This window comes from Pongo pygmaeus, chromosome 5, assembly GCF_028885625.2.
Source record: "Pongo pygmaeus isolate AG05252 chromosome 5, NHGRI_mPonPyg2-v2.0_pri, whole genome shotgun sequence".
Lineage (NCBI taxonomy): Eukaryota > Metazoa > Chordata > Mammalia > Primates > Hominidae > Pongo > Pongo pygmaeus.
In genome coordinates this window covers 36,512,815-36,535,156 of record NC_072378.2, presented here as the reverse complement: position 1 = coordinate 36,535,156, position 22,342 = coordinate 36,512,815, and positions in this window count along the sequence as shown.

Genomic DNA, 22,342 nt, shown 5'->3' with positions numbered 1-22,342 from the left:
AGGGTCTCACTCTGTCATCCAGGCTGGACTGTAGTGGTGCAATCCTGGTTTATTGCAGCCTGGACTCAGGCTCAAGCAATTCTCCTGCCTCAGCCTCCCTAGAAGCTGGGACTACAGTTATGCACCACCATCCCTGGCTATTTATTTATTTATTTTTTATTTTTTGTAGAGACAAGGTCTCACTATGTTGCCGTCGCTGGCCTCAAACTCCTGGGCTCAAGCAGTCCTCTTGCCTTGGCCTCCCAAAGTGCTGGCATTATAAGTGTGAGCCACTGCACCTGGCAATATATAGATCTGTTCTTATCATAGATCTTAGCAACCTCAGCATACGATTTTTCTTTCTTATTAAGTTGAGAACTTTCAACTTTTCACTTAAAGGAATCACTTTATGGCATCTCTTTGGCATATCTGAATTATCAGTATTACTACTTTTGCACTTTGGGACCAGTATTACATAAAATAAGGATTACTTGAACACAAGCACTGAAATACAGTGATGTAACGATACAGTTGTTCGACTGGAAAACCCAAGGGAACCAATTTGAAAACTACTATAAATGATACTGTAAATAATAAGAGACTTTAGTCAGGTGACTGATTACAAAATTAATATTTAGGAATCAATAGAAAAAGTCTTACTTACAATAGTAACCAAAAAGATAAATTTCTAGGAACAAGTTTAACCCAAGAAATGTGCAGTTTTCTGAGTGACATAAAAGAAGATTTGAACAAATGGAAAAGTGTACCTATTATGTCTTCTGGGTTTGATTTTTATTTTTCAAAAATAATACTAAATATTTTGGTGAGGATTTGAAGTAAAAGGCACTTGGCAAAATATGGTAAGATGTGATTTGGTGTACACCTCCCTAAGGTCAGGTTGGCAGTATTTGTCAGTGTGTAAAACATACATGCTACATTTTGTGTAACAAAGGAAGGAATAAGAATATATAATAGTGTTTGTTTTTATTTGCATAAGTGATGCAGGGCGGGTTCTTGGCTTCGCCCAGGAAGGAATTCAAGTTCAAGAGCTAGCCAATGGTAGCAGACAGCTTTATTGAAGCTGTGGCAGGGTTATAGCTCCATGACTGCTCCTGAAGAGCAGGGCTACCCCACAGGCAGTGTGCTGAGAGCAGCAGCCCAGTGACAGTTGTGCATTCACAGTTATACCCACTTTAAAGTACATGCAAATTAAGGGGTGAGTTGTTCAGAAATTTGTAGGAAAAGGGTGATAACTTCTGGGTGCTACCATGGCAATGGTAAACTGACATGTCAATGGCACTGGTGGGCATGTCTTATGAAGAGGTGCTTTTTTAAAAAAATTCTTTTGAGACAGGGTCTGGCTCTGTTGCCCAGGCTGGAGAGCAATGGTGCTATCTCAGCTCACTGCAGACTCCGCCTCCCAAGCTCAAGCAATCCTCACACCTCAGCCTCCCGAGTAGCTGGGACTACAGGCAGGTGCCACCACACCTGGCTAATTTTTTGTACATTTTGTAGAGATGAGGTTTTACCATGTTGTCCAGGCTGATCTCAAACTCCTGGGCTCAAACCATCCACCCGCGTTGGCCTCCCAAAGTGCTGGGACTACAAGAGTGAGCCACTGTGCCTGGCCTGGAGAGGTGCTTTCACCTCTTCCCTGTTTCAGCCAGTCTTCAATGTGGCCTGTAGTAAAGTCCCACTTCCTACCCCATAAGGAAGCTTAGGAAGTCTTCACAATAAAATAATAGGTAAGGTGTAGGTGGAAATGGAATATAGGGGGGCCAAAAAAAAAAAAAACCCTACCAGAACTAATAAGTGAATTTGAAAAATCTGTCAATTCAGAAGATGATAAATATTGTATTGTTATTATAATTAGTTAATAATCTTTAACATTTAAAGCCACCCAGTATAATCCCCAACACTGTGAGAGTTGAGACACTGCAAGACCAGCAGGTTTTAGCTTCACCTTCTCAGTCATACTCAGAAGGCACAATATCCTTCTGCAGACCCAAGGTCTTTCTCTCCACTGCACTCCCCGGGTAACTTGTGTGCCGTGATAGCACAGCCAGTACTTTGGAGACTTGAGCAAATGGTGGAGGGAAATGCCAATCAATAATATTGATGATAAATGTTTACCAGATGTCTGATCAATCAATAATGAAGCAAAACAGAAACAGGAACAAAATGAAACAAAAATTAAGGTAGGGGCAGTGCATTGCCTGTTATTGCTTGACTGGTGGCCAGTTATGAGACCTCTCCTCTCACACCCCACCGTATTCAGCTGCAATTATGCTTTAAACGTTTACTCTCTCTGACAATTTCCTTTAGTTAATATTGATGATTTGGGTTTGTTATTTTCCTAATTATTCTTTTCAAGGCTAAAGTCAAGCATATTTAGACTACGCTTCTCTATGTATATTTACAAGAGGCACTTTCTCAGACTGAAGCAGCCTGTCTTCAAAGCAATAACTGCATACCACGCATACCTCCAATTGTTCTTCCTGAAGCATGTTTTATTCTATGTTTTTCTCTCTCTAGCATATCTCCTCTGAATTTTATTCTTATGCCCTAGGCCTTATAGCATTGCTCTGTTGTGTGTTGAATTGAAATCCTAAACCCTAATACCTGTGGCTGTGACCTTATTTGGAAATAGGATCTTTGGAGACATGATCAAGTTAAGGTGAGGTCACACTGGAATAGGGTGGGCCCTAAATCCAATGACTGGTGTTCTTATAAGGAGAAGGAGATTTAAAGACACACACACACAGAGGGAAGATAGCCATATGCAGACAGACAGAGATTAGAGTGATGCAGCTATAAGCCACAAAATGCCAAGAATTTCCAGCAACCACCAGAAGCTAGGAAAAGGCAAGGAAGAATTCTTCCTCCCTTAGAGCCTTCAGAAGGAGCACAACTCTGCTGACATTTGACTTCAGAGTTGTGGCCTTCAGAACTGTGAGAGAATGCATTTCTGTTGTTTCAGGCCATCCAGTTTGTAGGAATTTGTTATAGCAGCCATAGGAAACTCATACTCACTCTTCACCTCAGCTTGTCTAAATTAAACATGTCAGACAGAAACACTATGAATGATTTGGTGGATTATCTTTATAAGAAGCATACTTAGGCCGGGTGTGGTGGCTCACGCCTGTAATCCCAGCACTTTGGGAAGCTAAGGCAGGCAGATCGCTTGAGCTCAGGAGTTCAAGACCAGCCTAGGCAACGTGGCAAAACTCTGTCTCTACAAAAAATACAAAAATTAGCTGGGCATGGGGGCACACACCTGTAGTCCCAGCTACTCAGGAGGCTGGGGTGGGAGGATCACTTGAGCCTGGGAGGCAGAGGTTGTAGTGAGCTGAGATGGAGCCACTATACTCCAGCCTGGGTGACAGAGTGAGAGACCCTGTCTCAAAAAAAAAAAAAAAAAAAAGCATACTTAATCAGAACCTGCAGTTATTTACAGAATCAATTACCTAACAAGTCTATCAAATACATTTCTTTCTTTCTTTTTTTTTTTTTTTTTTGAGACAGAGTCTCACTCTGTCGTCCAGGCTGGAGTGCAGTGTACGTTTCTTACAAATGTTGTTTTAAATGAAATAAAAGTGTGATCATTAAAGCCATTCAGAACTCAAATTACTATTCCTATTACTAATTCCATTTGGAACTCCATTACAGAAAGAAAAGGCAAATGGGAAGAAACTAGTTAAATTTTCTTTGATACAAGGGATGTTGTCAGTTTAAATTCTCTAACAGAGAGCCAAGTGTAGTGGCTCATGCTTGTAATCCCAGCACTTTGGGAGGCCAAGGTGAGAGGATTGCATAAGTCCAGGAGTTCAAGACCAGCCTGGGCAACATAGTAAGACCCTGTTTCTACGAAACTAAAAAAATTAGCCAGGCATGGGGGCACACACCTGTAGTCCCAGCTACTCAGGAGGCTGAGGTGGGAGGATTGCTTGAGCCTGGGAGGTTGAGGCTGCAACAAGCCGTGACTGTGCCATGCACTCCAGCCTGGGTGACAGAATAAAACTCTATCTTAAAAATAAAAAATAAATAAATTCTGTAACAGAAACCTTTTCTTGTAGAAGTTTCCTGGCTGGGCATGGTGGCTCACACCTGTAATCCTAGCATTTTGGGAGGCAGAGGCGAAAGGATTGCTTGAGGCCAAGAGTTCAGCCCAACCTGGCCAACATAGTAAGATCCTGTCTCATTAAAAGAAAAGAAAAAAAAAAAGAAGTTTCCTTACTAAGGCTGCAAGAAAAATCAGTGAAGAAGCTATTAATTGACAAGTGAGCACTTCATATAAATTTGGGCCAAACAGGCTGGAATTGAAGTTTGGGAAGTGTTTGCTCATTTATCTCCTGAGGTTGGTTCAGGAAATCGACGACTACTACCTCCATATCATTTGCTCTCCCTCCTTTTAGAACTCCATGGCAATGTTTTGAGGATTAAAGAGGAGAGTGATGACTATCCAAACGTCAGAGAACACAACTATGAGACTAGAGACACTGGAAAACTAAAAAAGTAATGGGCCTTGGCTGACTCAGGAAGATGATTTCCCAAGAGGGAAGAAAACTGGAACCTGAGAAATAAGTGATTTAGTAATGTGGCTGCTAAAATACGGAAAAACTAGAATGAATGGCTTACAAATTTTTGAAATGAAGTTAGAAGAGGGTTATACTATGAAGAAGAATGAAAAAGCCAAACATTTCATTCAGGTAAGCATATCACGTAGGAGAAACTCTAGGTGACTTTGGTTTGGCAGTGAGTTTTTAGATACAACACCAAAGCACAGTCCATAAAAGAAAAGAAAGATAGATAAGTTGAACTTCATTAAAATGGAAAACTTCTGCTCTGCAAAGACACTGTTAAGAGAATGAAAATACACGCCACAGACTATGAGAAAATATGTGTAAAACACCTGTCTGATAAAGGAAGTATGTCTAAAATACAAAGAACTCTTAAAACTCAGCAATAAGAAAATGAACAACCTGATTAAAATATGGGGAAAAGAGCTGAATGGAAACCTCACCAAAGAATATATGTAGATGGCAAATAAACATATGAAAAGATTCTCAACATGTCACTAGAAAATTGCAAATTAAAACAAGATACCACTATACACTTATTAGATGAGCTAAAATCCAAAATACTAAGAACAGCAAATGCTGATGAGGTTGTGGAGCAACAGGAGCTCTCATTCATTGCTGGTGGGAATGCAAAATGATGCAGCCACTTAGAAGACAGTCTGGCAGTTTCTTAAAGATTAAACAAAGGCTTACCAGACACTCCAGCAATTGCACTCTCTGTATGTGTGTGTGTATTTATATGTGTGTATTTGTGTGTGTGTGTATACAGTGATCCCTCAGTATCCACAGGGGATTGGTTCCGGAAAGCTCCATGGATACCAAAATCTGAGGATGCTCAAGTTTCTTACATAAAATGGTGTGAGATTTGCATATAATCTATGCACATCCTCCTGTATACTTTATTTTTTATTGTATTTACTTATTTTTTGAGACAGGTTCTCAGTTTGTTGCCCAGGCTGGAATGCAGTGGTGTGATCACAGCTCACTGCAGCCTTAACCTCTGGGACTTAAGCAATTCTCCCAGCTCAGCCTCCTGTGTAGCTGGGACTGCAAGCATGCACCACTACACCTGGCTAATGTTATTTTTTGTAGAAATGGAAGTCTCACTGTGTTGCCCAGGCTGGGCTTCTGTATACTTTAAGTCATTTCTAGATCGCTTATAATAACTAGTACAATATAAATGTTATGTAAATAGATGTTATACCATATTTTTAAATTTTGTATTGTTTTTAATTGTTATATTGTTATTTTTTATTGTTGTTGTTGTTGTTTGGAATATTTTTGATCCCAGTTGGTTGAATCCATGTATGTGGAACCCATAGATATGGAGGGCCAACTATATTTATTATTTAGATCAAGATATATTTCAACATATAAATTTAAAAATCTTTTCTGAAATAAAAGAAGATTGACTCTTCTTTTCAAGTCAAAGAACGTACCATGTGCCAGGGAAAACTGATTCAAACGTATCCTAGTAAAACTATTGGACAAGGGATCTTCGCTTGCTACCTGAATAAATAGTGTGAAAAATATGGTTGTTGAAGAGACAAAGTAATAGTATCTGTCAATTCATTTTGATAAATTTCAGTTTTGTAAGAGATTATATGTATTTTGTATATATTTTGCATTATTTGTATATATGTATATTTTATATATGTATGTGTTTATATGTGTGTGTGTTTATATATATATTTGACTCTTTATATCCATGGGTTCATCTAATTACCTCTGCTTCTATTTAACATTGTACTGGGCTGTTTTGAAGTGATGTTCAGGGAATACAATCAGGACAGTGTAGAAGTTCTTCTCTGTAGAGCAGTTGCATGGGTGGATATTGAAGAGCCTCAAGTCACCTTGCCAAACCTCCTACCAATATAGCTTCTCCCTGACTAGTTGAGATGAAGACTTAACCTGAAGATTGGTTTGATGTTACTGGTTTTCTGGTACCCAGGTTATATGGTTTGGCTGTGTCCCCACCCAAATCTCATCTTGAATTGTAGTTATCATAATCCCCACATGTTGTGGGAAGGACCTGGTGGGAAGTAATTGAATGATGGGGGTGGTTTCTCCCATGCTTTTCTTGTGATAGTGAGTAAGTTCTCATGGGATCTTATGGTTTTATAAGGAGCTTCCCCCTTCACTCAGCTCTCATTCTTCTCCTTCCTGCCACCACGTGAAGAAGGACATGTTTGCTTCCCCTTCCACCATGATTGTAAGTTTCCTGAGCCTCCCCAGCCATGCTGAACTGTGAGTCAATTAAGCCTCTCTCCTTTTTAAATTACCCAGTCTCAGGTATGTCTTTATTAGCAGCATGAGAACAGACTAAGGCACCAGGGCTCTCTTAGTGTTTGTTCTTCCCCATCACACCCTTCACATCTTTCTCTCTCTGTCCTGTCTTTCACACACACACACACACCCCCTTTAGCTCATTACTGTGATACTGTGGCCTCTGTCCTTCCCCAGTGTTCCTTATTGGACAGAGGAGCTAGGGGATATGAGTTCACAGACCAAACTAAGATATCTGAGTAACACAACCACTTCAAAATAAAAAAATAAAAAAAATCATGGCCAGATGACAGATAACATCAGAAGGAGATGCATTAGAACAGATGAACCAAGAGTTTAGAATAAGCATAATAACTATATTAAAGTATGTAAGTGAGGATATTAGCAACATGATAATAATGAAATAAATACATTGTATATGTACAATTCCGGGTTTCAGGGTTTTACTTTTAGCACATTAAATATGGCATTCCATTGTCTTTTGGCCTTCATTATTTCTGATGAGAAGTTAGCTGATTTTTCTACTCATGGTTCCCTGTATATAGTATATGCTGTTTTCTTGGTCATTTTCCAGATTTTCTGTTTTTTAATAGGTTGATTATGATATGTTCAAGAGTAGTTTTCTTTGTATTTATCAAGTTGTGTTGAGCTTCTTGGATCTGTAAGCTTATATTTATCATCAAACTTGTGAAATTTTTGGCCATTATTTCTCCAAATAATTTACTTCTCCAAATATTTTTTCTGTCCCATTGTTTATTTCTTCTCCTTCTAGGAAATGAATTTTGTATATGTTAGATGATTTTATATTGTCCTATAAGTTACTGAAGCTTTGATTATCTTTTCAAATATTTTCATCTCTGTTCCTCAGATTATTATAAATTTTGATTTTTATTCAACTTCACCTTTTCTTATTAAGCCCATCTAGTGAAATTTTCACTTCAGATATCTTGCTTTTTAATTTTAGAATTGCCATTTGGTTCTTTTTTGTAGTTTCTAGTTCTTTGTTGAAATTGCCCATCTGTTCATTCATTATGACTGTGTTTTCAAAGTCCTTGAAAACATATATTATATTTGCTCTGAAATCTTTGACTACTAATTCCAATATATGAAGTGTTTCAGGATTGGTTCTCATTGACTGCTTTTCTTTTTCCTTTTTTTTTTTTTGGAGACAGAGTCTCACTCTGTCACCCAGACTGGAGTGCAATGGCGCCATCTTGGCTCACTGCAGCCTCTGCCTCCCAGGTTCAAGTGATTCTCCTGCCTCAGCCTCCTGAGTAGCTGGAATTACAGGCACACACCACCACACCCAGATAATTTTTGTATTTTTAGTAGAGACGGGATTTCACCGTGTTGGCCAGGATGGTCTCGATCTCTTGACCTTGTGATCCGCCCATCTTAGCCTACCAAAATGCTGGGATTACAGGCATGAGCCACTGCACCTGGCCGACTGCTTTTCTTTTGACTATAGATCACATTTCCCTGCTTGTTTTCAAGTTTAGAGTTTTAAAAAAAACTTATTATTCTAGACATTATAGATAATACAATGTAGAGAATCTGGATTCTGTTACCTTCCTCTGAAGAGCATTTCTTTTCAGGCAGCAAACTTGGCAGGCATAAAATTCCAAATTCTGTGTCCCCTGAGAGGAGTGGCAGCCGAACTTTCTGCTCAGTTCTTTCAACTTCCTGTCTTTTACCTTCTGCTTGTTTCTTGCTGGGCTCCTTAAAGTATCCCCTATCCATGCACGTCAGGAGTCAGCCAAGGATTTGATCAAATCCTTGCATAAATAAAATAAATAAATAAATAAATAAGTGCATAAATAAAAATATGCACTTTTAAGAAGCCTCTGTGGTTTCTTCATTTCTTAGATTTTCTTTCTAAATTCCATTCTCTGACTTGTCAAACCAGTAAGACTAGCCACTTTCTGGCCATCCTGTGCTGCCTGTTCTGAAGAGTACCCTCAGGCAAAAGCCTTGTGATCACAGATCTTCCCCACTGCACTTCCTTCTTCTGGTGGTTTACTCCCCTTTTGTTTCTGCCTGCTTTTGGTCTCTCCAGTGCCTTCCAATAGTTGTGTTTTTTATTATTTCTATAATGATCATAATACAATACAAGCGACTCCACCACTACTAGAAGCAGAACCTCTGACTTTTGATTTAAAACACTCAAGGGAAGATGTTGACTTGTCTGAAATCAAATACAAACATCCAAGGTAGAGATGTGCATTTGCTAGTCATCAGCATATGGATGGTATGGAGAGTAGAAGAGACCATTTAGAGGGGAGCATGAACAGAAAAGGGCAACCGAGGAGAGAGCCATGGGCACTCCACCATTAGGAGATGCATGAGAGGAGCTGCTGGTGGAAGAGACTGAAAAGAAAAAACTGCAGTCAGAGGAAAACTTTGGGGGAATTAAGAAAAAAAAACTCTTAGAGATTCAGTTTCTATGTTTGTTAAATTGCAATAATAATTGCTGTGTAATTAGTGTGAAGATTAGATGTGATATATTTAAAGTACCCAGAAGAGTGCACCTAGAAAACGTGCAACAAAAGGATAGCTACATTACCCATGATTTATATCTGTTATATTTTATTTCCTTATTTCATGCAAATAGAATGAAGATCCCTTACATGTCTTACCAGGAGATAGGTGGGTGTTAGGATGGAAAAGGGAGAGAGGATCAACAAGGAAAAAGCCAGATGAGAGGGGGAAGGGCCTCCAGGGTGCCCATCCAAAGTGAACTCTGGATTGGTCAGCATCAAAATGGGAGAAGTGAAACATCTTTCCACCACCCCCAGGACTCCGTGTGTTTGCATGACTGATGAGTTGACTCCCTCTGGCTGTGAGCAGTACCTCCAGGTCCTTTCAGGGAAATGGGCTCAATTCACACAAAAGGAAATAAAGCCTACAAATCAAGTCAAAAGGTGGAGCTCTTTAATAATTTACTTACTGGCCAGGCGCGGTGGCTTACGCCTGTAATCCCAGCACTTTGGGAGGCCAAGGTGGGCAGATCACTTGAGGTCAGGAGTTCAAGACCAGCCTGGCCAATGTGATGAAACCCTGTCTCTACTAAAATACAAAAATTAGCCGGGCATGGTGGTGGGCACCTGTAATCCCAGCTACTTGGGGGGCTTAGGCAGGAGAATCACTTGAACCTGGGAGGTGGAGGTTGCAGTGAGCCGAGATTGTATCACTGTACTCCAGCCTAGGCAACATAGTAAGACCCCGTCTCAAAAAAAAAAAAAAAAAAAAAAAATTATTTACTGGCCAGGCACAGTGGCTTATGCCTGTAATCCCAGCACTTTGAGAGGCCAAGGCAGGTGGATCACTTGAAATCAGGAGTTCAAGACCAGCCTGGCCAACATGATGAAATCCCATCTGCACTAAAAATACAAAATTAGCTGGGCATGGTGGTGGGCGCCTATAATCCCAACTACTTGGGAAGCTGAGGCAGGAGAATTGCTTGAACCGCAGAGGCAGAACCCACACCATAGTAACTTGGTTGAAATGACTAAATTCATAGACAGATAGAAACCATAGTTTTAATTAAGTCTTTGGAATTAACAACAACAAAAAAGATAGAAAAGCAAAACTGTCTCAAGAAGATACAGAACGTCTAAACAGGCCTATAACAAGGAGTATGATTTAGTCATTTATAAACTTCCCCAAAAGAAAAGCCCAGACCCAGAAGTATCTGTCAGTATCTTTTCCTAGAACATTCCTACTTCCCCAAAGGCAGAGGTTGCAGTGAGCTGAGATTGTGCCACTGCACTCCAGCCTGGCTTTCAAGCAATTCAAGACTCCATCTCAAAAAAAAAAAATTTTATTTACTATTTGTATTAGTCCATTTCCACACTGCTGATGAAGACATACCCGAGACTGGGTAATTTATAAAGAGAAAGAGGTTTAATGGACTCACATTTCCATGTGGCTGAGGAGGTCTCACAATCATGGAGGAAGGCAAAAGGCACTGCTTACATGGCAGCAGGCAAGAGAGAGTGAGAGCCAAGCAAAAGGGGAAACCCTTATCAAACAATGAAATCCCGTGAGACTTATTCACTACCTCCAGAATCATGAGGGAACCTCCCCCGTGATTCAGTTCTCTCCCACCGGGACCCTCCCACAACACGTGGGAGTTATGGGAGCTACAATTCAAGATGAGATTTGGGTGGGGACACAGCCAACCCATATCACTATTACTTATTTTTATTATGTTATTTATTGGATTATAACCAAGGTATAAAATAAATACCTGTGGGTCCATAGACCTAAATTATTGAGAAAAATAGCCCATACAGAAATATTCCAAATAATTTATCTAGATATTCCCTCCTCAAAGAAGTGGAGTACACTTCCCCTCCTTAAGTATGGGCTGTGCTTAGTGACTTGTTTCCAAATATTATAGTGTGGGAAGAAGGGGGAGAAAATCGCTTCACAGTAGAGAAGTCTGGCAGACGCCACCTTAGCCAGGTGATCAAAGTTAACATCAGCAGTGCTAAGTCATATTGATAGGATATAGCCTTGATATGATGTGATGAGAAGGTTACTTTACTACTGTAGTCTTTCTTCCAAAAACACATTACCTGAGTCCAATCACGAGAAAAACATTAAGCGAGTCCCAGTTGAAGGACATTTTACAGAATCCCTGACCAGTACTCCTCAAAACCACCAAGGACATTGGAAACAAGAAAAATTTGAGAAACTGTCATGGCCAAGAGGAGTTTAAGGACACATCATGACTAAATGAATATGGCATCCTAGATGGGATCCTGGAACAGAAAAAGAACATTAGGTAAAACTTTAGGAAATAAGTTTTACCGTAGAACTTCGGTAAAAACAAAGGAAACTGAATAAAGTATGAACTTAATAATAATGTATCAGGCCAGGCGCAGTGGCTCACGCCTTAATCCCAGCACTTTGGGAGGCCAAAGCGGGTGGATCACCTGAGGTCAGGAGTTCGAGACCAGCCTGACCAATATGTTGAAACCCCGTCTCTGCTAAAAATACAAAAATTAGCCAGGTGTGTTGGTGCGGGCCTGTAATCCCAGCTACTTAGGATGCTGAGGCAGGAGAATCACTTGAACCCGGGAGGCAGAGGTTGCAATGAGCTGAGATCACGCCACTGCACCCCAGCCTGGGTGGCAGAGTGAGACTCTGTCTCAAGAAAAATAAATAAATAATAATATATCAATGTTGGTTCATTAGTTGTGAAAAAAGTGCTGTACTAAGATATTAATAAGAAGGAAGCTGGGTGCAGCATATATGGAAATTCTCTGTGCTCTTCTTGCATCTATTCTATAAATCTAAAATAAAAAAGTAACAATGAAAAGGTCTCAGAGAGAGAAGCAGAGAAACCCATATCCCATCCCACCTATTTTTAAAAATTGATGCCTAGGCCGAACAGTAGTCAGTGGGCAACACTGGTTTAAAAAAAGAAAGGAGGGAAGGAAGGGAGAGGGGTGAGGGGGGAGAAAGAGAGAGGGAGAGAATTTCCATTTATAAAAATTACTCTTATTTAAAACAGCTTTTTGGAATGTTAGCAAGATTTCACAATGCAGACATCTCAGTTTGAGACAGCTTGATTGATTTCCTAATTTCCAGGAAAACGGAGCTATCATCTTGTTCCTGCTTCGTTGTTTACTGGCATAAATATGCAGTTCTTACAAAATGTGAAATGACTGCTGAAGAAGTGAAATTTAATTCTTTTTGATATATTGTTTCAAATCCCCTCAAAAATGAAGAAACCAGTGGAGAAACTTTCTTCCTCCCTTCCCAAAAATGAATGTGAAGAATTCTGGAAGATTTTGTTCCTTTGGGAGTTTGTACATGAACTAAAGGCTCTGAACCAGTCTGTTGGGCCACAGAGTCAGATGGGAATAAGCACAGTTCACCTCCATACTTGCGTGTTATACCTACACAGCCCAAACAAAAACTGGAGGGCAGCAGCCGTGTTTTGTAGGTCCCATATTCCCAAGAGTATTAACATCATCCACAAGTGTTTTTGAGTACCCACTGATACAACCACAACAATAGTAAAAATAGCTAATATTTACTGTGCACTCTGTGTATGCACTTTACCCTCACTAGTCCTATGAGCTAAGCTCTTCCAAGATTCCATCTTGGAGAAGGAAAATAAGGCTCAGAGGAGGAAAATACCCTGCTCCAAAATGCATGGTGTGACAAGCAGGCTTACATGCCCAGTTATTTGGTTAAACAGTCTAGATGTTGCTGCAAAGAAATTTTGTAGATGGAATTAGCATTTACAATCGGTTGTAAGCAAAGCAGATTACCCTCCCTACTGAGGGTGGGCCTCAACCAATCAGGAAAAGGCCCTAAGAGCAAAGCTGAGGTTTCTAGAAGAAGGAATTCTGACTCAAGACTACAACATAGAGATCTTGCCTGAGTTTCCGGCCTGCCTGGCCTGCACTATGAATTTCAGATTCAAGATTGCAACATCAACTCTTACCTGAATTGCTAGCCAGCTGGTCTGTCCTACAAACTTCAGACTTGCTAATCCCCGGCAATCTTGTCAGCCAATTCCTAAAAATAAATAAGGATAGATAGATAGATAATAGATAGATGATAGATACAGATATAGATAGATGATAGATATAAATTATAGATACACATGATATGTTGCGGGAAGTCAGGGACCCCAAACAGAGGGACCGGCTGAAACCATGGCAGAAGAACGTGGATTGTGAAGATTTTATGGACACTTATTAGTTCCCCAAATTAATACTTTGTAATTTCTTATGCCTGTCTTTACTGCAATCTCTAAACATAAATTGTAAAGATTTCATGGACACTTATCACTTCCCCAATCAATACCCTTGTGATTTCCTATGCCTGTCTTTAATCTCTTAATCTTGTCAGCCGAGGAGGATGTATGTCACCTCAGGACTATGTGATAATTGCATTAACTGCACAAATTGTACAGCATGTGTGTTTGAGCAATATGAAATGTGGGCACCTTGAAAAAAGAACAGGATAACAGCAATTGTTCAGGGAATAAGAGAGATAACCTTAAACTCTGACCGCCGGTGAGCCGGGCAGAACAAAACCATATTTCTCTTCTTTCAAAAGCAAATGGGAGAAATATCACTGAATTCTTTTTCTCAGCATGGAATATCCCTGAGAAAGAGAATGCACACCTAGGGGTAGGTCTCTGAACTGGCCCGCCTGGGGCGTACCTGTCTCTTATGGTCGAGATTGCAGAGGTGAGATAGACTCTAGTCTCCCATACTGCTCCCAGGCTTATTAGGAAGAGGAAATTCCTGCCTAATAAATTTTGGTCAGACTGGTTGATCTCAAAACGCTGTCTCCTGATAAGATGTTATCAATGACAATGGTGCCCGAAACTTTATTAGCAATTTTAATTTCGCCTCGGGAGCTGTGGTCCTGTGATCTCGCCCTGCCTCCACTTTGCCTTGTGATATTCTGTTACCCTGTTAAGTACCTGATGTCTGTCACCCACACCTATTCGCACACTCCCTCCCCTTTTGAAAATCCGTAATAAAAACTTGCTGGTTTTTGTGGCTTGTGGGGCATCACGGATCCTACCAACGTGTGATGTCTCCCCTGGATGCCCAGCTTTAAACTTTCTCTCTTTTGTACTCTGTCCCTTTATTTCTCAAGCCAGCCGATGCTTAGGAAAATAGAAAAGAACCTACGTGATTTTCAGGGCAGGTCCCCCGAAAATGATAGATACAGATATAGATGATATATATAGATGATATAGATATAGGTGGATATAGATAGATGATAGAGATTTTTGCAAGTTCTGCATATATCCTGTTGGTTCTGTTTCTCTGGAGAACCCTGAGTAATATGCATGGCTAATAAGTGGCAAAGCCAGGATGCAACCCCGGGTCTTTTTGAATGCAAAACTGAGGCTCTTAACTCCACACTCTGCAGACCTTGCCCGAAAGGCTGCATATACCAGGGTTTTAATATAAGCAAGAGCTGCTGTAACCCAGCTGTGTTCCTACTGTGGGAACTAACACAGCCAGGCGGGGTATGGTACCTGGTGCTGTAAGCAAGAGGGGACTATTTTTGGCTTTTGAGCAAGGGGATGAGATGTCTCAGCAGCATTAAGGAAGAAGGATCTAGCAGCAGAACAGATAAGAAAAGGAAGAGCCTAGAGGGAGGAAATCATTGTGTATTATTAATCTTATAATAGAACAGGTGCGAAGGGGCCTAGAGTGGCCAACACAGAATAGCTGGGAGGAGCATTATCACAGAGGGGCCCCGAGATGTGGGATGAACAGGGAAACAAGGCAGAGGCAGGGAGGGGCCAGCAAGGTGGCCCTGCTAAATGGCCAAGAGATAGAGGGCATCGTGGGCCAGAGTGGGGGAGTCTGATGGGAGAGCTGGTCTAGGGAGGTTAGTTTAGGAAGGTTAAGTGGGAAGAGATGTGGTGGCCCAGTAGGAGAATTCCACAGAAAGCCTCCGGAGTCAGATCCAGGCTCTAGAGAGGGGACCAGGCTGGAGGGCCAGTACGGCTGGGAAGAAAGGAAAGCCACAGGCTAAGGACTTTGCTCTGTGAGCTAAGTCAAAGGCAGGAGGAAGCTGGCCCAGTGACCAGACTGGGGAGATAGAGCTGGAAGGCACTGGGGAGTGGGAGACAGTCACATCACTGAGGAAGAGGGGCTCCCTGTAGAAGGCGGTGGCAGGCATGGTGGAGAGGCGTGGGACCCAGGACAGCGAGATTTGTTGATCAGAGACTGCTGTAGAACATGACAGAGTCCTTGTGGAGGAAGGGTAGATGCTGAAGGCAGGTGTCAGGGTGTTTGCTAGGGAGTCATGGTGAGAAAACAGAGGTGACAAACACAGACTCCTCTTTGAAGACAGTTTGTCAAGAAGGTGAAGAACCCAGGTGGGAATAAGGTAGAAGACCCACTGAGGAGGGATTTAACATGGACACAAGGTGAGTGGGAAAAACTGCTACTGAGAAGGAGGAAGTGGAGATGTCAGGAAAATGGGGTAATCGAGGAGGGAAGAGGATGTGGTAGAGACAATAAAAAAATAACAGTTAATGCTTGGCAAGCACTTCCTTTGTGCCAGGTACTGTTCTGAGTACATTCCTTATTTTATTTCTTTAGTGTTACTGTCCTTATTTTACAGATGAAGAAACTGAGGCCCCAGATCACAGGGCTGGTGAGAAGAACATGTGATATCTCCAGAGCTAACACTTAACTACTATAGTGTACCACAAAAGGAGAGAGCAGCATTAGAGAGGGGTGCCACTTCCTCTGATGGAGGATAAAAAAGAAAGATTGCCAGCCTGGGCAACATAGTGAGACCCTGTCTCTACAAAAAATAAAAATAAAAAAATTAGCTAGGTATGGTGGCATGTGCCTGTAGTCCTAGCTACTTGGGAGGCTGAGGTGGGAGGATTGCTTGAGCCCAAGAGTTTGAGGTTGCAGTGGGCTATGATTATGCCACTGCACTCCAGCCTGGGCAACAGATCGAGATCCTGTGTCTAAAAAAGAAACAAATAAGATAAAAGGAAAGGCTGAACTAAACTCAAATTTCTAAAGGCAGTGCCCTATCCTGCCGGGCTGGAGGAAATCCAGCTGCAACCTTTACTGTGGTTCTTCCTTGGAACTTTACAAAACTTCTGCCATCTTATGGACCCCACAATCTGGAGAAAGCCCCCGTGCGTATGAGTCTGTATTGAAACCAATGAGATGCTGTGCCAGTTAAGAATGTATGGGCCATACATACAAGAAACCTGCCTGATAGCGGCTTAAGCTAAAAAGTGATTTAGTTATTTCACACAGCAGGAGGTCTAGAGGCAGGCAGTCCTCAGAGTGGTTTCATAGTTCCCTGATGTATCCAAGCATTTAGAAACTTTCCATCCTTCCATTCCATCGTCCTCAGTGTATGGGCCTTTTACCCTAGGCTTGCTACCTCATGGTCACACCATGGCTGCCAGAGCTGCAGAGCTCACAAAACCATCTTCAGGGCAGGTAGCAGGTACAGACCACCTGTATCTCCTTTCCAGACTTCTCCCAAGTTCTCTTGGGCAGGAATGAGTCCTAAATCGATCCCTAGCAAAGGGAAAATCAGCACATTTGGTTTAGGGCTTTCATGGGTCACCTTCTGGAGCTGGGGGAAAGGCCCACCTTCCCGAGCAAGCTGCATCTAGAATAAAATGTCGGTTCTTTAAGGAAAATGGGAGAATGGCTGTTGGGTGGGTAACCAACACATCTGTCTCAGAAGACCACTGACCCAGTCCACAGGGCTCTTTGGAGTCAATGGTTTGCTGCCCCAGGCCACACTCTGGACACAGAAATTTCAGCCAAAACCAGGAGTCCTGGGCTTAGGGTCCAGCCTCCCTGGGCACACCCAGCAACTCCTTCCTGGGCTTTGCCAGGGTGTTGTGGGGAGCTGGCACTGTCCCAAATGAATATGGGGACTCTTGGGCTTCAAACTCCTTCTGGTCAGGAGAAATCTCCTATCTAAGCCACAGTGCTTCTCAACCACACTTCCCTCTCTCATCCCCCACCTTGTCCCATCCCGGGGTCCTGGCCAAATATTCTCAATAGTGAGACATTTGGGAACACAGACAGGAATGTATTGTGGCAGCTCCTTCTCTTGGCCAGTTAACACAAACTTGTCCCAAGGTGTGGCTATACCTTTATGCCTATGGTGGCCGGGGGCTCAGGGGCAGTAACACAGGGAGCAGAAAACACAAATTCATCTCCATAGTGCCCATGCCACACTGGCAGCAAGAAGAATGATGCAGTGGTAAATTGGAGACCTGAGCCCTGGCCCTACTCTGGGCCTAAGTGTCTTCATCAGTAAAATTGTTTAGAGGGACCGCAGTGGGGCAGGAAGGGAAGAGTTCCACCCATTCTGCAAACTAGATATAGAGGCCTCCACCAATTCCCTAACACAGGGGTCCCCAACCCGCAGGCGGGGGGCCGATACCTGTCTGTGGCCTGTTAGGAACGAGCTGCACAGCCGGAGGTGAGCCGCAGGTGAGTATTACAGCCTGAGCTCTGCCTCCTGCCAGATCAGCGGCGGCACAAGATTCTCATAGGAGCATGAACCCTATTGTGAACTGCACATGCAAGGGATCCAGGTTGCACGTTCCTTATGAGAATCTAATGCCTGATGATCTGAAGTGGAACAGTTTCATCCGAAACCATTCCCCACCACCTTCCATCCATGGAAAAGTTGTCTTCCACAAAACCAGTCCCTGGAGCCAAAAAGGTTGGGGACTGCTGTCCTAGCAAAATGCCCCAGTCAGGTCCATTTTTACCTGGATGGTGAGGTTGGGTGGTCCAGAGGAGTGGGCCCTGATGAGTGTGTGGGCGTCCAGGTGCAGTGCTGGAAGTTTCCAGCCTGGCTCCGTGATCATAGAGGGTGGGGCTGAGGGGTTAGGAATTCACAGAGGATACCTAAAGCCTCATTTCAGTAGCTAGAACAGCCTCATTCCAATAGCTCATAACGGGTCCACAAACTGTAGAATTCAGGGGTCTGTGCACTTGGATTGGAATAGAATACAACTTTATTTTCAGTCATTTCTATTTCCTTAGTTATGAACAAAGGTAGCAAAGTGCAGTTGTATCAGCAGCACCAATAGAAATCACAGAGTTTTTCATATCCCTTTACAATTTGCCACAGGTATCTTAAAATATTGTTTACACTCATCTCTACTTCAATTTACCATTGTTTAATAGGCCTACCCCTCGATCTTGTTATTCAATATGTTAATAAAGAAACCTGTGCACATAGTAGCACGTTATACATTTTAAAAATATTTTGACAACTGTATATAAATATAACTAGCTTACTTTGTAATCCTACATATTTTATGTGTATGAAAATGTTATTCTGAAATTAGCCAGGCATGGTGGTGCATGCCTATAGTCCCAGATACTTGGGAGGCTGAGGTGGGAGGATCACCTGAACACAGGGAGGTCAAGGCTGCAGTGAGCTGTGATTGCACCACTGCACTCCAGCTTGGGCAATGGAGTGAGACCCCGTCTCAAAAGAAAAGAAAAGAAAATATGATTTTGAGAAGTGATCCATGGCACAAAAAATGGCCAAGAGCCCCTGACTGAGAGGGGCCCTGTTGACACTCACATGCCACCCGCCCAGAGTGAGGGCAGCTGCCCAGCTGAGCAGGGACCCCGCAGGAGGAACCAGAGCAGGAGAATCCCTGGCACCACCCTTGCTCCAGTACACACCCATGGGTGCTCAACGAAGAAGTGAGGACAACTTGCTGCCATCTTCAGTTTGATGGAATGGCCTTAGGCCTCTGCTGCCGATTGTGAAATCACCGGCCTCTTACCTAAAAGCTCAGGAGGATTTAGGGGGAATGCAGATAGAGCACCTGAGTTCACTGTGTAATGAAGGAAAGGGAGCCTCCCAGCATTAGATCTTAGGCAATTGTTTCAACCAAATTTAAGGAAACAAAAGCCAAGAGTTGGGAGGAGAGGCAGGGAGAGATTCCTCTCTCCTCAGCTGTGGCTATAACATTGCTTGGGGCCATGGAAAAACAGTTTTCCACGCCCTAGCAGACAGCAAAAGCTATTTCAATGTGCCAAGTCAAAGTTGAGCCATGCCCTCATCCAAACTAGCCCTCAGCCTCATGCAGGCAGCTTGGGGCACCCGTGCACACTGGGCTCACCCTTATGGAGCTGTTCCTCCATCAGGCAGCTCTGGGCACCGGTGCACACTGGGCTTGCCCTTACGGGGGCTGTTCCTCCATTTCTGTCTCCCTTTGTGCTGCCCCTCACTGGGAGCAGCGCCACCCCAATCCACGCCAGGCAAGCCCTGCCCTGGGACACCACTACTGTCTATTCTTATGGATGACTCAGGCCCCAGCAAAGATACTCTTTGTTCCTCAAAAGAGGGAATGGAGAGTACACTTGCTCTTAGGAAATGGCCCCCACCTTGCAGTCTGGCTTCCTGATCTCTCTCTGCTAAGATCTTTTAAGCCACCCCATCAGCCACAGAATGAAGCCCATCCACCAAGAATACCTGAGCCCACATCTCCCCCTCCCCCACCCCGCCAGCTCCTCTGCCCCCAGACAGCAGGAGAATGGACTTGTTTCCTATTACACAGGCCATGTGCCCACTGGGCAAGACCCAAACCCACGGAACCCCCACCCCCTCTACTCCTCACCCCCTCCACCCCCAACCTTGCACTGCTGAGCACCTCCACCGCCTTTTGAAGAAACTTCACAGGTTTGAGAAAACTCTGTGGGAGGGGGCTTAGGTTTAATTCCGGAGTGGGGACGGCCTAGGAGGACAACAAGGGATGATGGGGCAGTGGGGGGTCTGGGAGTCTGAAAGAATAGAGATTTTCAGGAGAGCAGCTCAAAGGTACAGCCCAGGGCCACCCACTTCTGCTTCCTGCTGTGCTCTCTGCCACCTTCCATATGACATTGGCCTGGTTGGGGCAAAGAAGTGACCGACAGGCCCCTGGGACATCATTCACTCATTATTCATTCACGCACAGATATTTGCTCACAGTGGGCAACAGGAAGGGGAGGCCAAACCACACACTGTAAATGCTGCCCACAGAGGGCCTGCAGCCCAGGGGGGATGATGGAGAACATCTGCCTGGAGGGAGGCCTAAGGTAGAGCCTTGAAGGCCAAGGAGAATGGAGAGGAGAATGGAGGGCCTTCCACGCATGGGCACTAAAAGAAAACCAAGCCTACTTGGGGAGAGGCAATATCGGGACCTGTGCACTGGGCTGCACTGGGCAAAAAAGGCTATGTGTGTCATGCTGTTGGGAGAAAATGGGTCCTGCGGTTAAGTACATCTGGGAAGTTCTGGATTAAATGAGGAACGGATCTCTTTACTGCAGGACTTGTCAAGACCTTTAACCTGTGAATGCAGAATGAACCTTACGGTGGATCCCAGGACTGGTGTCCCACACTGACCTAAGGACTAGCTAGGGGAGGCAGTGGGAGCTGATGAGATTAGAGAGAACACAAGGGGTTTTGAATGCCAGGCCAAGAAGGAAGGCTGGACTTTTTCCTTGGGGCAGTGAGAATTCTCAGGAGACTTAGAGGGATGTAGACTCAGGGAACCTGGGGCAGTTTAGTAACCAGCGAGGCCAGGGCTGTGACAAGACTAGCCAGTCCCAGTCAAGGACTCCCCAACTCCTTGACAGCAGGGCCATTCTGTGGGAGAGAAAACAGAGACCATGGACAGAGTCAGCAGTAAGGGTCTCAGAGACACTGGCGAGAAGAGGGAAGGCTGGGCAACCCTTGAATCCAAGCTGGGCACAGTGCTCAAGCCTACTTGGGTTCCAGTCTGACTCCGCCACTTCCTAGCTGTGGGTGTCTGACCCAATGTCTCTGTGGCCTCAGGGTATTTGTTTTTTGTTTTGTTTTGTTTTTTTGAGATGGAGTCTCACTCTGTCACCCAGGCTGGAGTGCAGTGGTGCGATCTCAGCTCGCTGCAACCTCCACCTCCCAGGTTCAAGCAATTCTGCCTCAGCCTCCTGAGTAGCTTGGGATTACAGGCATGCACCACCACGCCCAGCTAATTTTTGTATTTTTAGTAGAGATGGGGTTTCACCATGTTGGCCAGGCTGGTCTTGAACTGCTGACCTCAAGTGATCTGCCTGCCTCAGCCTCCCAAAGTGCTGGGATTACAGGCGTGAGCTACTGCGCCCGGCCTGTTGTTTATTTTTTAGAGCAGTTTTAGGTTGGCAGAAAGTACAGAGGTTCCCACTTACTTCTTCTCCTTCTCTCTCCTCAGTTTTCCTGATGAGTAACATCTTGCATTAGTGTGGCACAATTGTTACAATTTATGAACCAATACTGATACATTATTATTAACTGAAGTCCATAGTTTACTTGAGGGTTCACTCTGTGTTATCCAGTCCTACAGATGGTAACAAATGCACAATAGGTATCCACCATCACAGTATTATACAGAAGAGTTTCAAGGCCTTAAAAGTGCTGTCTGGGCCTGCAGGGTGGCTCATGCCTATAATCCCAGCACTTTGGGAGGCCAAAGTGGGAGGATCACTTGAGTCCAGAAGTTCAAGATCAGCCTGGACAAAATAGAGAAAGCCCGCCTATACAAAAAAGAAAAAAATGTTTAATTAGCTACCTGTAGTCCTGGTGCACCTGGGTGGCACAGACCTGTAGTCCCAGCTACTTAGGAGGCTGAGGTGGGAGGATGGCTTGAGCCCAGGAGGCTGAAGTTGCAGTAAGCTGTAATTGTGCCACTGAACTCCAGCCTGGGTGACAGAGCCAGACCCTGTCTCAAACAAACAAACAAACAAACAAAAAAAGCTGTCTGAGCCTTAGTTTTAACACCTGTAAGATGAGTGTGAAGCTCCATCTGAAGCCCCCCAGTCTCCTACTGTAGGTTTTTGATTTAGGCCTCTCAACAAATCAAGTATGACTGAAATCTACTAAATGTCTCAAACTATGGTCTGATATCCATCAGAATCACTAGGCTTGGGTCAGGGTGAGAGGTCCTCATTCAAATGCACATTCTAAGACCTCAACTCCAG